The sequence below is a fragment of the Gouania willdenowi genome, chromosome 6 (genome assembly GCF_900634775.1).
Source record: "Gouania willdenowi chromosome 6, fGouWil2.1, whole genome shotgun sequence".
NCBI lineage: Eukaryota > Metazoa > Chordata > Actinopteri > Blenniiformes > Gobiesocidae > Gouania > Gouania willdenowi.
In genome coordinates, this window is record NC_041049.1 from 42,312,317 (window position 1) to 42,330,576 (window position 18,260).

The 18,260-nt window shown below is 37.4% G+C and overlaps 1 protein-coding gene across 10 annotated transcripts in view; it reads left to right on the forward strand.

Annotated features, from left to right (window-relative positions):
- The window catches only part of frmd4a (FERM domain containing 4A), a 187,244-nt gene that overhangs the window by 117,144 nt on the left and 51,840 nt on the right, over positions 1-18,260 (forward strand). The window contains exon 1 of one of the 10 annotated variants that reach the window (XM_028451683.1): positions 9,506-10,010. The exons of the other annotated variants lie outside the window; for them this stretch is intronic. The gene's annotated coding sequence lies outside the window, so the exon portion shown is untranslated. Of the gene's footprint in view, positions 1-9,505; positions 10,011-18,260 lie in introns of those variants that run through there. 10 annotated transcript variants of the gene reach the window in all.

The following is an 18,260-nucleotide window of genomic DNA, read 5'->3' on the forward strand; positions in this document are numbered from 1 at the left end:
TTCAAAACAATGCAATTTAACTAAAAATAAATCTTGAATAAAATAAATAAAGGAATAATACAAATGAAGAAGAAGCCTATTAATTTAAATTCTGGTTCTATAGTAAACAATGCAAAACTGCATAATAGTTCTTTTTCTTTTTAAAAGTGCAACTGAAAATGTATTTTGTGCCTTAACAAATGGACTTTTAAAAAAAAAGTTGTACTGTTGTCACAACACTTCTGGACAAGAGGATAAATATATATAGCGCCCTCTGCTGTTTAAAAAAGTACTGCAATTCAATTTTCAGTGTATCGATGTGAACCGTGATACCTATGAATCGATTTTTAATTGCCTTACGATTAATTGTTACATCCCTAATATATATATATATATATACAGTAACAAAGACTTTAAAGTATCAGTGAATACAGTGATTTCCTACAGTGTAAATTTTAAATGAAGAGAGGAGGTGAGAGGTAAAAGATCCTTCCGCTGTGAACAACTCACAATCAATCAATGTCTTTTTTTTCCAGGACTGTGTTTCATTCAGATAAAAGTTGTGAAGACGTGAGGTCAGCCGCACCTGCTCGTCCTGACTTTAAAAAACACAATTATTAAACCAAGAATGACTTCATTAATCAAGTTCTTTCCTGGTAGAAGTAGAAGTTTATCTCAGTCTAACAGCAGATTAAAAGAAAATGAATAGACATAAGAAATGATCTATTTTGAGTCGTTTTTAAAGCAGATAAAAACCTTTAAATTCCCAGATGTGAAAGCTGTCGGCTTGCATTAAAACCACAGTAGACACCATCACACTGTGCTTCATTAGGAGGCTTGTTTTGGTCTTCTTTTAAAATACTCAAGTTATAAATACAACTCCAGGCTTCTTAAGAGTTCCCGTGCCAGCGAGTACATCTTCATGACCTAATTTCTTTTTAATCGCACAGTTTTTAGAGGAGAAAGGAAAAATTATTAACGGGGGAAATGGATTAGAAGAAAGGACAATGAATACCATACTAACCTTTATTTTGCCTGATTTACTTAGGTTTTATATACAAAAGGACATTTTAAATGTGTGTAATATAATTAAAGAATTGCAACAAGTAGAGGAAGCAAAAGATTTGTTTTGTCAGCCTGTCTTTTCCTTTTTGTCCATTTTACTTCACGGTTAAATAAATCTAATTATGTTCTTTTAGTAACTCTTCATCACATCAGACATGGTCAACATTCTAATTTGACTCTTGGTCAAATTTTTTGAGGCACAAAAAAACACCAAATTACATAAAATAATTCAAAGCAGACAAAATGAAACAAATATACATGAATCAATTAAAAAAACACACAAAATGACAAATAAAATATGCCAAATGATTCTAAAATCTCCCATAATGGCTTCGAAATCACACAAAACGACATCAAGAACACACAAAATGACTCTAGGCATACAATACAACAGCAAATCTACAGTAAATGACAGCAAAGTCACGTGAATTAGCTTCAGAAGCACACAAAAGTACAACAAAACTACACAAAATGGGAGAAAAATACACTAATTGACTCCAGACATATGATACAACAAAGAAAACATGATTATAAAAACCCACAAAACAACAACAAAAACACACTAAATGATTAAATAAATCCAGACATACAGTATAATACAACAAAAATGACAAGAAAACACACAAAATGTCTCCAAAATCACAGAAAATGACATAAAAATACACCAAAAGATTCTCAAAACTCCCTAAATGACTCCGAAATCACACAAAATGACAGGAAAATACACAAAATAACTCCAGATATATGGTACAACAAACAAAATACACAAAATTACTACAAATACACACAAAATGGTAAGAAAAACACACATAATGACAGAAAATGACTCAAAGCTACAATTCAACAACCAAAATACACAAAATGACAAGAAAAACACTCAAAACGGCTCTAAAATCACACAATATTACTATAGACATTCAATACAACAACAAATTTACACCAAATGACTACAAAGCATTACGGCTCCAGAATCACACACAACAACAAAACCACACAATATACAGAAAAATACACTAATTGACTCCAGACATATGATACAACAGAGAAAACCTACAAAATGACTACAAAAACATACAAAATGACAACAAAAACACACTTAATGACAGAAAACATTGACTAAATGACTCAAGCCATGCAATACAATAACAAAACTGCACAAAATCAAAAGAAAAACATAAAAAATCACAACAAAAATACACAAAAATTATTCTAAAAACACACAAAATGTGCATGCTGTGTGTGTAGAATCTTAATAAATGTCAAATAAGAAGAAACCTTAAACTCGTTGAGCTGTAAATAGAAACATGACGAACGTTTGTATGAGAAAATATCTTTGGTAAACTCCTGAGGTTTCTACTTCCTGTTAAACCCCCACAGTAATGTTGTAAAGTTACTTATTTATATTCAAACGTCACAGGCTTCTTCAAGTCTCTGCTGAAGTAAAAGTGGTGATTTAGTGAAAAGAAGAGAAGAAGACAGTCTGGGAACGAACGGCACTAAAAGGAGAACAAAGGCGCAGGAGCTACAAAAATATCTGGAGTCGGTTGGAAGTGCCAGTATGTTTCTGATTGTTAAAAAAAAAACTGAAAAACGCCCTAAATGGAACCATATTTTGATCCCGGAGTCACTCACAGGCACGCAGGGAGGGTGGGGCGCGCACACACACACACACACACACACACACACACGATCCTGGTCAATGTGCTCCAGACATTCCTGGCTGCCTTTCCCTGACCCTCCCTGCTCTGTCGCTTTCTATGGAGAACAAAGTCATAAAGAAAGACAAGATTTATCTGTTTTGTTTTCTATTAAGATTGTTTTTTGTTGAACTGAACTGAAACTTGATAATATTAGCTTCAGGTTTACATTATTGTGTTGCGCTCTCAACCTGCACCAGCTGGTTTTACATTAAAACCATAGGCGGAGTTTAGGATTCTTCCCAGAAAAAAATTAAATTAAATATATCGACCGTCTCGAGATTTGCGCCAAGCACATTGTGTATAACATACACAATAATGCACAAATGATTAGTGGCATAACTGATAATGTTGACGACGTACAATTTGCGTCAATACGTTGTTTAATACGGGTCATAATGCATGTTTTCACTTTTTCACGCTCTTAATAGATAAAATGCATCTCCAATACAGCATACCATATATTGTTTGAAGTTTAACCATGTAGACCATTCTAAGACACAACCATCACAGCAAACACAATCAATTATTTTGTCAAACTTGAGAAATGGCGACAGAAACAAGCCAGCACTCCTCCACTTTAAAGCAATGCCATGTCTTACTGAATCCATATATTCCATCAAAAGTGGTAAAAATCTAATGAATCTCAGCTTTTAGTCCAAAACGCAGTAAAACTGCTATAAAAAAATTTAAATTTACATCCTATTTACAAGAAGAAAGAAGCTCTGCCCTGATTTCTTCTAACTTTGTTAGCTCTGTGAGGCGGTCATTAAAAATCCTAATTTTTAGATGAATGTTGTAAATTCATGAGAAAATCAGGCCAGCGGCCGCTTTCTGCTCCATTTTTGCTGCAGTGCCATACATGCTACATTGTGAAGAAGAATTGTGCAACAGAAGAAGAAGCAACCTAAAGTCTCTCAAAAGTTTGGGACCATTTCACTGAAAACTTATACTAGAATTTTTAAAAGAACAACAAATGAATTCATATACAGTATATTTTGTAGTCACTGGCTATGGCACTTTATGGCACCTAAAATATTTGTACATTATGTACATTAAGAATTGTAATTTCTTGAATTAATTTTGGAAAACTGTAATGAAAACTTTTGACCACTATGGGGGCAACGCTCCCCCTGCCCCACCACTCAAACTCTGCATATGATTAAAACTAAAAGAATGTCTGATATGATGATGTCAGCATCATAAATAACCGTCAGACTGCTATCGTCACATCAACTAGCACTGCTCCCAAACTCGTATTTATTTAGCCTATAAATAAATACAAGGCAGGCTGAGAAAGACGAGCGCGAGGTGCAGTGTTTGTGTGTAGGGTAAACTGCCTACCGCAGCGTCCCCATGTCAGGGTTAAAGAGATTCCCCCCATCCTGCATCAATTAGCCAACCAGCACTGTTTATATCACGCTCCACTTATCCATTCGCATACCGTGAGATACGCATTTCCCAGCTCGACCTTAAAACGTTTGCTTTAAAACCTGTTCACCCACTCACATCTGTTACCCCATTGGATTAGAATTCAACAGAATCAGCAAATGTTACATGGCCACACCTCAGTCCTAAAATAGAAAACCCTCTGGTTCCAAAATAAGACTCACATGTGACACCGAAGGTTCTTTATCTCCTTTAAATTTCTGTCTTTAGGCAGGGACAATATTTCATAAACTCATTAAGTCACATAATATGTTAAAGTTTCATTTATTCAAGTTTTTTCAGAAAGTTTACTTTGATCTCCTGACATGTTTCAACTGTCAACTGCGAGTCTTCTTCAGAGGCATCTGCTGATCACTTTGATGTGACTTTGACTTCCGCGTAATAATTCCAGCAAGTTCATTTTGTCTTTTTGAATAATATGTTATGGTTTCATTTATTCAGATAACTTTTTAACAGGAAGTTTACTTTGATCTCCTGACCTGTTTCGACTGTCAACTGCGAGTCTTCTTCAGAGGCTTCTGCTGATCACTTTGATGTGTCTTTGACTTCCGCGTAATAATTCCAGCAAGTTCATTTTGTCTTAACATATTAAATAAAAAAGAAGACAAAATGAAGTTTCTGGAATTATCATTAAGTCACTTTTTTTCAGAGACTTTCTCCCCCCCTCCCCCCCACCCACCCACATTTTCAGTCTCTACTCTTTGTCGTCTTAAGCCACATTCGCCCCATTGCCTTCTTTGTCTACTTCCTTCTCCCTGCTTTGCAACGTTCAAACAACGGGGCCCTTGTGAAAGCAAACGGAGGAAGCTACCAATAAGGGAAGAGCGGAGAAAGCGAGCGAAAGGAGTGTGCGTATTAAAGAAAAAAAGAGTCATCTGGAGATGTTTAAGTTGGACTGGTCCGTTTCCCATGTCTGGAAAAGTCCTGAAATATTGAGAAGCGATGTATTGAGTGGAAAGTAAGCTGCACCTCCTTTACATTTAGCAAATTAAGGTTGGAACTTAAGTTATAGTTAAAACAAGGATGTTTGTTTCTTTGGACGACATCATCTTCAAAGAAAGCATATATTTCATAAAGAATATTCAAATACCCAAAATACTGGCATTTAGGCGGTTATGTATCCACTTTTCAAAGTTGAAACATTAATAAACATGAGTATTTACAAGAGATTTCCCATAGGACAGGTCTGCTCTTTGCTGTGTATTCAGTGAACTCTATTTCTGCTAACGTAAACCCAAGAGAATTTGTTGTTTTAACAACCTGCCGTTCTAACGGCTAATTTTCCAGCAGCATGAGGTGAGCACAAGGAGCTAATTTATGTAACATTAAAAAAAATAAAAATATAGCTGCAGTGGACGAGAGGACAGAAATACCAGAGGAAAGAGAGCCATGAATTAACTTGGGATGTAAACTAAGCTGTAGTCTCTGGTTTTATCCTTCAGAGTAAAAGACCATCAAGCAGTAAGTTTATGGATAATCCCAACATACTAGGTGTTCAGTTAGTTTAGACAGCATCCAAACACATAAATATTGTAGTGAATAATCATTTGAAATAGGCTTTAGTCAGGTTCTCTGAAGCTTCTGAGTCAATTGCAAAGTTAAACTCAAGCTGCGTTTCCATTATTCTTGGAAATGCGCAAAATCTAAATATCTAAATAAAAACTGGTAATTACATGTCACAGGATGAGATGTACCTGGTCACATGACTACTTCTCTCTGAGGAAACATGGCGTGGTAGGTACGTGTGGACAGAAAAGAAGACCCAGACATTTCTTAACATTATACTTAAAAATGATTAGTGCCACATTATACATGAAACATCAAAGGAATGCAATGTCCATCTTCCTGCAGTGAAGTCTCACAGGATGAGATTTCACCAGAGTAACCAGGCTCCAAAACAACCTTCAATGGAAACATGTTCTCAGCGCAATTATACCTCATTGAAACTATAGAAATATCGCTTTAATTTAGCAAAAAACTGTCATGAAAACACATTAAGTGACAAAAACAGCTTCAAAACTTAACCGTTCGTCATTGGTTAGGTAAACGCTAAGGTTTCTTACGTTTCACATCCAAGTTACAAAGTTCTGGCAAGAATCGTAAGTTTTGCTCAACTAAAGGATGTGTTGCGTGTCACAGTAGGAAGGGCTCACATGTATTTTATTTACAGTGGAAGTCCCAACCAGTCTCACAAAGTTTAAGATAATGACACAAGATGAAAGAATGATTCCACCCAGAAGACTTTGTGTGTGACACGTTTTTTTGTTTTTGCTGTTGGTCACAAAATGCGAATCAAGTGTTGTAATACTAAGATCCAAATGCATGGTATGAATTCCATGGAAACACATTGCGTTTGAAAGTCATGTCGCGCAGCATGAAAAGAAATGCGAGAATCATGGCAGCACGCACAAAAAGTGAGACTATGGTTGTGTTGTAAATGTCATACTAACCTACCACTCATACTAAGTGTAACATCTAAATGAGTATGTAGTGCCTTCACATTAGATAGTATGAAAAGATTGAGTATGTGAGAAATACCCGGATGTAAACTATATGGGGACATTTTTTGAGTATGAACGGTGGGCACACTAGTCATACTCAACCGTCCTATGATACATTGCGACCGTAAACCGTCAACAAAACCAAGGAGATCATTGTCAAGTTCAGGAGGCACCAGCCCAGCCACACACCACTCCGCATCAATGGCAGCAGTTTAGATAGTAAACAGTGCAAAGTTCCTGAGGTGCAGATAACAGACCTGGTCCCTTCATACCGGAGCTCAGCAGTGCATGCACTTTTTGCATCAGATGAAGAGAGCGTACCTCCCTCCTCCTATTCTCACCATAGAGAACCTACTGACCAACTGGATCTCTATCTGTACCGTTGCCAGCAGTGCCTCCGACTGGAAGTCACTGCAGACAGTTGTTAGGACAGCGAAAAAAAAATGATCAGGACTTCACTTCCTCCCATCCAGAAGATCGCAAAAAATTGCTGTCTGACCAGGGCTCAGAACATCAGCAGTGACACCTCCCACCCCCACCATGGACTGTTTTAGCTGCTGGACTCTGGAAAGAGGTTCCACAGCCTCCGAAGCAGAACATCCAGGTTCTGTAAGAGCTTCTTCCCTCAGGCCATAAGACTTTTGAACAAAAAAATTAATTCCTTAATTCCACCTCAAACCCCCACAACCAGATTACCTCACTGGACTGTAAAAAAAAAACAATATAACTTCACTGGACTGAAAAAATAGACAATGTAACATGCATTAAAAAAAAGAAAAATGGCAAAACTCTTATCTGTATAGGACACTTACATATAGCTTTTCCTCTTGATATTTATTTATATCTGCACCTTATTTTTATTTATTTTTGAAATACTACTTACCTTGTGTAAATACTTGTTGCTGTTTTTTTATCGTGCAGTACAAGCCAATGCCACAACATTTTGTTCTTATCTGTACTGTAAAGTTAAACTTTGAATGACAATGAAGAAAATCTAAGTTCAAGTTATGTAAAATGGTCCAAGGACAGGCTTCAAGCTAAAAATCAAACATCCCCCTTTCAAAACAAAAGCATCTCTTCTTTTCTTCCATTATTATTATTATTATTATTATTATTATTATTATTATTATTATTATTATTATTATTATTATTATTATTATTATTATTTTTATTATTTATTTTTTTTTTTTTTAACTCTTTTGTAAATAGGGCTCTTGTTTTGAAGTTAACCGGAAATGTTGTCAGTAGCACAATGGGGAGTTTCTGAAAATCTCCAAAATGTGTGAATGAAATGTGTTTCCATGAGTTTTATGGATCAAATGATCACATGTTCTACTTGGTCACTTTCTCACTTAAAAAGTTTTCAGAACTTTCAAAGGTGGAGAATCAACAGAGATATTTAGTCTCAGTGTGCTTCAGGTTTTTGTTGAAACTTCAGTGGGAACGCTCATCATCCCTATCATACTATAGTATATACAGTAGTAGACAATATATATACTCATTGAGTTTGTAGCGTATAGTACATTAGTGTGACATTTACAACACAGCCTTAGTTTGTTGTTGAATGATAATGTCTAGTAGTAATGCTATTTGTTATTTTCTGTTGATGTTGTCCATAATGGTGGTTAAATTAGAAGAAGAAAAGTCACGTGATGAGTGTCGTGTGCTAGCCTGTCTAAACCTACGTGCGGTGCTGTGTATTAGATTCAATGGTTCATAATAAATACTAACACAGTGCTGAAAGCAACTCTTTGTTATTTATCTTGTTTTAACGGAAAAGTCGACGTGTGCAGACACAGATGTTGGGGTGGAGGTGGATCAGCCTTCAGTTTGTCTTTATGAGCTGTGATGCACAGTCAGGGTGAATTGATATATTGATTATTTGTTTAATGATAATATAATTATAATTTATTTTTCAATTTTCGATAGCCTACAGTACCTATACATTTGAAAGTGTCAGCATTTTGTGCTTTTCAAAGCTCAAATGACTAAACATCACTATTTTCCTGGTATGGCAGAGACGCTGCACAGTCTCACTCCGCACATTGCTGCTCTGCCTCTGTTCCCATAACCTCCCCTGTTTTTATATGTTTGCAAATGCGCAGTCAGTTCCCAATATGAAAAAAAATTACGTAAAAAGGCAGCTCTCTACGCTGCCTTTGGACGTAACCATGCTATGCTAAATGCTATACGTACGTTCAGAATTGATAAAGCGTGGCTGCTGCTACGTTCTCTAGCCAGTGGGCTGGATAACACTACAGGCAGGATGACAGCGCTAGAGACGATAAAGAAACTTTTTTTTGAGGAAAAAACAACAGCTTTTAAAAGATGAAAGGTACAAAAGGAAGGATTGTCTTTGTGGATGGTCCTCACTGAGGCTGTTCTGAGTTGTTGTTGTTGTTATTTTCTCTGTGTTTCCAACACAGACAACGGATGTGCTGCCGTGTCATGAGATATATCTTGCATGGAGAGTATGGAGGCTATATTAAATAATTGTTTGTTTCTTTAATGGTGTTTTACGATGTTGATTTTGTTAGATTAACACTTGCCAGCAGAAACATAATGATTTGTCATTGGTGTCAACATAAGTGGTCTCGATTTGAAACGTCCTGCCTACCCAACCCTAGAGCTCACTGCACGTCACTGCCACCCTCTCTCACCACCATCTCCACCTCTCTCTCTCTCTCTCCACCATCTCCACCTTACATGTCTCTCTCACCACCATCTCTCTCTCTCTCTCTCTACCACTCCATCTCTCTCTGTCTCTCTCTCTCTCTCCCCGCCCCCACTGCTTCCCTCCATTATCCCCGTGTGTGTGATGACAGCAGCGGCTCTATGGCCATGTGAACACGGACTTCCCTCCCCGGTCTGTCGGTGCTCTCTGTCCGGTGCTGGATTACCGGTGTCTGCAGCCTGTGCACGTCCGCGCGCACCTCACCGGTAGCGGAAAGAGGAAGAGGAGGACGAGGGTCTGTCGACCGGGACTATACAGCACCGTGAGGAGGGATGAGAGGCTTTTGGAAAAACGCGCTGCTAAATTAGTGATTAGTGGCTGTAAACGGGAGGAAATGGGAGAGTTCCAGCGGCTCTGCGGCTGCGCACAGGACGAACCAGTGCTGAAGCAGCTGCGCACAAACATGGATGCTGAGGAGCTGCTTTCTCCCTCAGGCCGGCTGGGAACTGGGTTTGTGCCACGACCTGTCTCTAACTGGGAATAAGACTAACAAGAAAAGGAAACTCTTTTATATGTTATTTCTATTTTTCTTCCCCTTCTGGAGCTATTTTGGATTAAGAGCCTCACAGGGAGCGTTTTATTAAGGTAGTATTACTACTGACTAAGCATCAACTGACTTACCCTGTGTGTGCGTGTGTGTGTGTGTGCGCGCGTGCATGTGTGCGTGCCATGTATTTACATCTTGTCTATCATTATTTTAAGGCTAGGCAAATGTATTTATAGCACATTTCATACACAAGGCAATTCAATGTGTTTTACATGATTAAAACAATAAAGCATGAAACATTTAACAGTTTAAAAGTCAATAAGACAAAAACCATAATATGCTTACAAATCTCCAACTTGGATTCAAAAATGTTCCCATGTGATGCTGACTTTGTTTGTTCCACTTCTTTGCAGCATAACAACTGAGAATATGATTAAAAATCTCCCTTTCAATCATACACAGTAAAGAAAAAGAAAAGCCTTTAACTTAGATGTAAAAATGTTTACATGTGATGCTGACTTCAGCTCTGCTGCAGTTTGTTCCACTTCTTTGCAGCATAACAACTAAAAGCAGCGTCACCATGTTTGCTGTGGCTCCACTATCTGACCTGTGTCCATATATCTGAGAAACCTACTGGGTTCATACCTGACTAGGGATGTAACGATTAATTGTAAGGCAGTTAAAAATTGATTCATAGGGATCACGATTGACATTGATACTTTGAAAATTGAATCGCAGTACTTTTTTATACATTTATCCCTTCTCTTGTCCAGCGGTGTACAAAGCGGGCGGAATCTGCAACTACTTTGTTTCTGGCTGCCATCTACTCTTAAACATGTTCATAAATGATTCCTTGCCCCTTTAGCACTGAAGAATATCTGTAATATTACGTGAATATCTGTAAAAGTCACGTTTTTCTATTAGCTCTGTCTGCTAGCATAGCATCTCTTCTTCACTGCAAGAATTTCTCCATGCCAACCGACCACAGGTCCAAACAAATATCTGATGTAAATCAGTGCAATGACTTTTTTTTTTTTTTTTTTTTTTAAGTCCAATTGTTAAGGCACAAAATACATTTTAAGTTGCACTTTTAAAAAGAAAAATAACTATTATGAAGTTTTGCATTGTTTACTATAGAACCAGAATTTAAATTAATAGGTTTCTTCTTCATTTGTATTTTTCCTTTATTTATTTCATTCAAGATTTATTTTTAGTCAAATTGCATTGTTTTGAATAGTTTATCAAGGGATTCTTTTGACAATGAAAAATAAAAGGAAAATAATACTGTATTTTTTCCCCAAAAAAATAAAGGAGTATTTTTCAGTCATCATTTGTTTACAGTCCCATTTTGTAAAACAAATCGTGAGAGAATCGTATCGTGAACCCAGTATCTGAACCAGCTGTAGATGTTTGATGCTCTGTTGGAGGATTCCTGGTAAAAGACCAGTACATTTCACACTGATGTGAGCTCATATCTTAAAAGTCGTTGTACATAAACAGATTTCATGGGTGAGGGTTAGATTTCTATATTGATGAGCACCACATATAAGCCAATTTTAACTTACATTCTAACTTTTATAACAGTTTTTTATCATGGCAATAGTAATATTCAACCACAGATTGAAAAATGATAAATCTAACCAAACTTGGTTGGTTCTATGAGTATTCTGCGTTACAAATGTGCAGGACAACAGGCAAACTCCATAATGAAGCCTGCCCCAGGGCAGCTGTGGCTACAATAGTAGCTTTTATGGTGAAATCAGGCATTGATAATGTGAAGTTCATGGCTAAAACCGTTTTGGTTCTGCCAGATTTCACTGACTCATTCAAACCTTTCCTCAGTCATTTGTTGTCCTGACTTGATGTAATGCCTTGTGTATCTTATTTTCAGGGTGTGCATATCAACACACAAAGTAGTACTGCACTGTGAAATGTTGTGCAGATGGCCCACCTGTACAAAATATGTCATCCATTACTTCTGAGCTCCTTGGTTTATTTAAGAAAAGGTAAAACCACTTTAGGTTAAAGCTGTGGGAGACGATAACAAATACATAGTATAGACATCATAGAGCAATAATTAAAGATTGTTCACACAAAAGAAAGAAGTAAAATGTTGCAATTGCCACACGAAAGTTAGCTTCAATCTCCACTGTAAACACTATTGTATTAACATTGTTGGAAAAAGTTTATGGCACACATTGCATTGTGGGACGTAGAGGCGGATGTATAGAAGTGTTTTTACTTCATTCTTACTGTGATGTCTTGTGTTTCTTTGCCAGAAAAGGATGACAGTGATTAGTTTGATTCCATTGTGTTTCCAGTTTGTTCCCAGTATTCCCAATGATAGCACCTCACTTCACCACATATTCAAATTCAGCAGGATTCAGATCTTTCAAACTTTTAGTGAAAACACCAGAAATGTCACTTTGCCAGTTTTTGAAATAATAGTAAGAATCAAGTAAAAACACTTCTATGCATCTGTGTTCAGGACTCCATATCATATCATACCATAAACCTTTTTTGACAATGTTAATAAGTGTTTACAGTGGAGATCAAAACAAACTTTCAAGTGGCAAATCCAGCCTTTTACATCTTTTTTTGAGCAGCTTCTCTATTTTTTTATTCTACACAAAGTCCAAAAGAAGAGTGGACCTATTAGACAAGAGATGTTTGTAAAATAAACCCTTAAGTAAAGACGACTACATTGTACATTCTTCTTTTTAGTAAATTATCACATGTAACGTTTCATTTCATAAGCCCCAGTTTGTTCTTGGGTCAGTGACGTTTAAGGATTTTATGATATTTCATAAAATCGGCATCATCGGGCAAGGTTAGTATAGAAATACTTATAAATCTTATACAGGACTATAATGCAACTAAAATAGAGCAGAAAATATGATATGAATAGATATACAGTCATTTTAAAAATATATTTATATATTTCTAAACAGCAATCATGGCCAGACATTTGCACCACATTATATTCTGACATTTTAAATAACAGAATAAATTACAGATGTTTTTTTTTAAAAAAAAGAAAAACAATCAAAGTGAGCATATATTTTAAGTTTCTAAATATTTGGTATCATTTTATGTATTCAAACAATTTTTTAACTAAAAGAAATGCAGTTGGGCATAATATTTAGGTGTCTGACCGGGACCCTAATACATGTAATTCTTCAACCTGAGGAGCAGAAAGTCTTTGAGGCACAAACTTATCATTCTTTGGTTGAAGTTGGTCCCTTAACTGCTTTTTATTAACATCAATAACCTTAGTGGGTCTCGTGTATGACAACAACACGTCATTAAATGTCAGATTGTCAGTTTTTGGTTCAATATTGAATACATTTACTAATGATCTCATAACATTCTTATATCCTGGTAGCACTAGCCTTTACTTTCATGTAGATGTGTTTTTGTTTAACAGTTTATTTGCTTTATTTCTGTGTATCTAACTAATCATACCTGTTGTTGTCAGGAGACGTAAAGTAAAGGGTTTATATATACAGTATAGACAATGTTTATTAAACATTGAATGTTTTAGAAGAGCAATAAATACATTTAAAAACAAAGTGCTCCATAGGAGATTATAGGAGTGTGTGCACAGGTGCAGCCAATCTGAACCCTTATAACACTGGTAATCAATGGTCAGTGGGATGGTAAAACAAACAGTCCACAGCTCCCAGTATTCCCACACTCATGCTGGTTCACACAGGAATAAGAGTGAATTTGGGAACGATTTCCACTTTTTTTTCCACCTCTTTGCTAAACCCTCATGTCCATCTCTTCACCCTGATGCCAGCTGGCAGGAATGGTGAGAAACCAAACGTCTGTTCATCTGCTGGAGACAGAGACACACCCTTTCCCAAAGTGCAATGGGCTTCAGTGTCCCAATACGTTCCTGATAGTGCTGAACAAACCGGTTACTCTTGTGTTGTTGCTCATGTTGTCATAATTTTGGAGATTAGATTAGAGAACTCATCAGTTTCTTTTCATTTCGATGTTCTTCCGTTGTGTTCCCAAACATATCATATCCCTTCACACACAGCAGTTTGTTTGGTTCCCGTCTCCCAGATGTGAGGGGAAGTGTAGGAGGAGTCAGGGGGTGTTTGTGGTCCTCGGGGTCTACGTTTCCTGTTGAATAGTGGAGAAACACCACATGTGCTGCTAAAGCCCCCGGACACACACATGCAAACACATTTTGTTATGCTGAAATCTATCTGGTGTCAATTTTATACCTTCAGTTTTGTATTTGGGTCAATGACGTGAACCCTAAATATTCTGTCCAACTGCATTTCTTGTAGTTACGGAATATAAATGCATAAAAAGAGACAGAATATGTACTAACTTAGTATATACGTATGTAAAAACAAACAAACTATGTTACTACATTACGTATCTGTAATTTATTCTGTTATTCAAAGTGTCCAAACATCATGTAGTGAGACTGTCTGGCCATGACTGCTGATTTGAATTTTTTTTTTAAATTACTCTAAATCTATTCAAATTTATTTTCTGTCCTATTTTAGTTCCATTATATTCATTTACATTTTTTCCATAATAATGATAACGCAAACATTGCCCATTGATGCCCATTTTATGAAATAAAATATGTTTCCATAAAACAATGCTCCAAACCTCCTTATAACACTGCATTCTTTTGTTGTTTCATGTCTAATGTGACAGTAATGATTTTTAGGTATAATCAATGCTAAGAAATGTCTCGGGCTATGTTCAAAATGTCATACTACTCATATACTAAGTCTGACGTCAAAATGAGTATACTGTATATTGTGTTCATTGTAGATAGTATTAACAGATTGATTAAGTGAAAAATACCCAGATTTATACTATATGGGGACATTTTTTAAGTGTGCTCGGTTGGCACCACTCCATGATGCATTGCAAGCAAAAACATCCCCTTTTAAAAACCAAAGCATTACTTCTTGTCTTCCATTAGTTTTTTAACTCTTCTGTAAATAGGGCTCTTTTTTTTAAGTTAAACATATGTTTTATCAGTAGCACAATGGAGGGTATCTGAAAATGTCGGCATGAAAAGTGTTTCCTTGAGTTTTATGGATGAAATGAGCACATGTTAATATTCTACTTGGTCACTTTCTCACTTAAAATGCTTTCAGAACTTTCAAATTTTGCGGATTCACTAAGGTCTGGTAAAGCAGGTGCATTCCCAAATCCTTTGGTGGTGCTGTTTCCTCACCTGCTGTGGGGAATTCACAAACAATGCAGCACTAATAGGTGTGCGTATAGACCTGGTTGAGACCGCCCTATTTAAATGAACATTTTGCTCATTCATTGTGGAGAGGTGAGTACACAGAAGCACAAAATTACATTTGAGGAAGTTAAATTGGAGGCAGGTGAACTCTGCTGCAAAAACACACGCGACACGAGAGTTTGACGGTCGAACCATTTTTATGAGATCCGCCTACTTTACATATTCATCAGAGGGAAACGTGCTAAAAGGATTGTGGGCACATTGTGGCTTGCCAAAGACGCGCAGTCCTGATTCCATGGGGTTTGTACCCCTTATTAACGCGTGAAGTGACGTTTTCACACGTTTTAATACACCTAAACTCTTAGTAAACCCGCCCATTAAAGTATATAGCAGACAGTAATATACTCAGGGTTAGGGTTACTGTAGCCTATAGCATCTTCTGTCCTCACGTGCCGCTCCATGTTTTTTCTCGGAGAGAAGTGGTCATGTGACCAGGTATGTCACGTCCTGTGATGTGTAATTGTGTGAAAAGTGTTTCCATTGCACTTTTGTGATTTGAATATGGACACATGAAAGCCTAAAAACATTTTTGCAATTTTTGAGTGGTGTTTCTGAATTCAGGTGTTTCCATTAACAGTTTGTATTGCACTATTTAGATTTTGTGCATTTCCAAAGGTAATGGAAACACAGCTATTGACCCAGTTGTTTGTACTTGTAGCTGTTCCTCAATGCTTAGAAACTTTTAGTAGCATTTCAGTTGCTTTGCTGCGATATTTGTTAACTACAGACTTATTGCTCCTGCTTTTGTGTTTACACATGAACTTGGCAGATGAGTGTGGTTTGCTTTAACTGTTCTACTTTGATATTCTTATGAGTGACACAGACAAAGAGCATCCAGGGAAGATGTGATGTGGTCACTAGTGCTCTAATGAGTAATGAATTTCCTGCTTAATGAGGAATGTGGGATATGTTTGTGAGAAGCAGAAAGCAGGACTTTGTCTCCAGTGGCATGATGTGTGTAGTAGTTAGCTGCTAACCTTGTCAAGATTTTATGCTGATACTACTACACCAGGGATGAGCAACTTTTATCACAGCGGGGGCTACAGAAATGTGTTTGTCTGATCCAAGCTTCTCATTTTCAAAGTTTATTTTGGCTTTTAGAATATTGACCAATCTAATCATAATACAGGGGAAAAAAAACAGTTTTTGTTGTCGTTTTGTATGTTTTTCTCTCATGTTTTTTGTCTTTGTGTTATTTTTTATGTATATTGTAGTTGTCGTGTTTTTAGTGTAAACTAGTACAGTGCCCCTTGGAAGTATGTATTCATATAGTGGGAGCTTAAGTACAGTTGTCAATTATGGCCAAATGAGTATGTGTTTGAAGGTTGGATGTACAAAGAGGTGTACATACTCTGTACTATGTAGTGTTATAAAGGAGTGTATTTGTGGGTGCAAAGTAAAATAGCTTGTGCAATTTCCCTGGTTTAATTCTATGGGATATGCGCATGATAAATTGATAAATAAAGTTTGCACCAATGTTTGCTGGACTTAAGAAAATAGATAATAAATATCCCGGCGGATTCCTTGTCTTTAGAGCCTCCTTCGGCAAGGAAAAACACAAAAAACCCAGTGGGGAAAATTAATTACACACAAGCATGTCATGTACATCCAACATACTATCATAGAGTTGAGACACAGAAAAAAGGTGGGTTTTACACTCAAGGTGCCCCTCACCATTTATCCAGGCTTGGGACTGGCGCAAAAGAACACACTGAGGGGCGGATTCACTAATATCTGAAATATAGGGTGGTAAACCAGTTGCTTCCCTAAATCCTTTAGTGACGGGGAGTAATCCCCGGAGGAGAAGCAGCCTCCGGCCATGGAGAGTGTGGATCTCTGCTGTGTCCCCCCCAGCCACATTGGGGGGACAAAACAGGAAAGGTTTAAACACGTTCTTAAAATTGTGAATTCATTCATCCAAAATATATTAACTCGAGGTTTGAAAATGCCATCCCTCAGTCGTCTTTCCTCTCCCCTGCCCGTCTCCTCACAAATATCACTGCTGTCATCGCTGCGCAAAAAGTTTTGACAGTTACCACCTGGTTGTGGGCCGTGCTAAATTTATACGGAAAAACAGAAGCAGCAAAGAAGTCCAGGTTTGATGAATTGCCTGTCCTCTCATTTTTTTGCTCGCCTTGTGAGCTCCACCTACTATACATATTCATCAGAGGGAAACGCGCTAAATGGATTGAGGGCGCATTGCGACATACAGCTTATTAGTGTGTGGAGTGAGGTTTGCACACGTTTTAATACCCCTAAACCTGAGGGGGTCCCTTTGTGGCTGGATTTGTTTGTACAGAGCAGCAGATTCTTCTCATATTCTGCCTGTGGCGCCAATGGAGCTTGCATTGTAACAGCCTCATGCACTTCCCCACATGCTTTTGTTTTTCTTTTCCTTATTTACATAAGGTGCGCATTAGGCTACGTGGTGAAAATATCAGCCTTTATAATCTTTCCCTGTACGTTTTAGTAGTAGTAGTAGTAATAGTAGTACAGGGCTCTCAAGTTTTGAACTCAGTTCAGAGTGAGACTTTGGCTGCAGCAGCGGTATAGGTAGAATCTGATAAAAGACTTGTACGAATAAAACTTTTTATTTAGAATTTAACATTTCTTTGTGCAGGGGTGCTTATCTCGGTGTGTGTGTGTGTGTGTGCGTGTGTGTGTGTGTGTGTGAAATATTATGGGTTAGTGCTGTTAATTGCAGGTGTTAAGGTGCTTTTAAAACCTTTCCTGTTTGTGGTTGGGAGGAGACACAGCGGAGATCTGTACTCTCCGGGGCCGGAGGCTGCTTCTCCTCCAAGGTTAACTCCTGTACACCTCACGCTCGTTAAAGATGGTACAGCGTAGACAGAACAGATCGTTTTGCTGTTGTAGAGCTGCACTATATTGACTGGCTGCACTATATAACATAAAACTCGCTACCTGTCCCGGTCGGACTCTAGGAACGCACACCCATCGCTCCTCTGTGGGCTCTCTCTCACACAAATCCACGCGTATCAGCCACGCGCATCTCTGGTCATTTCTCTGTGTGAGATATACACGGTGTGGCATGTGA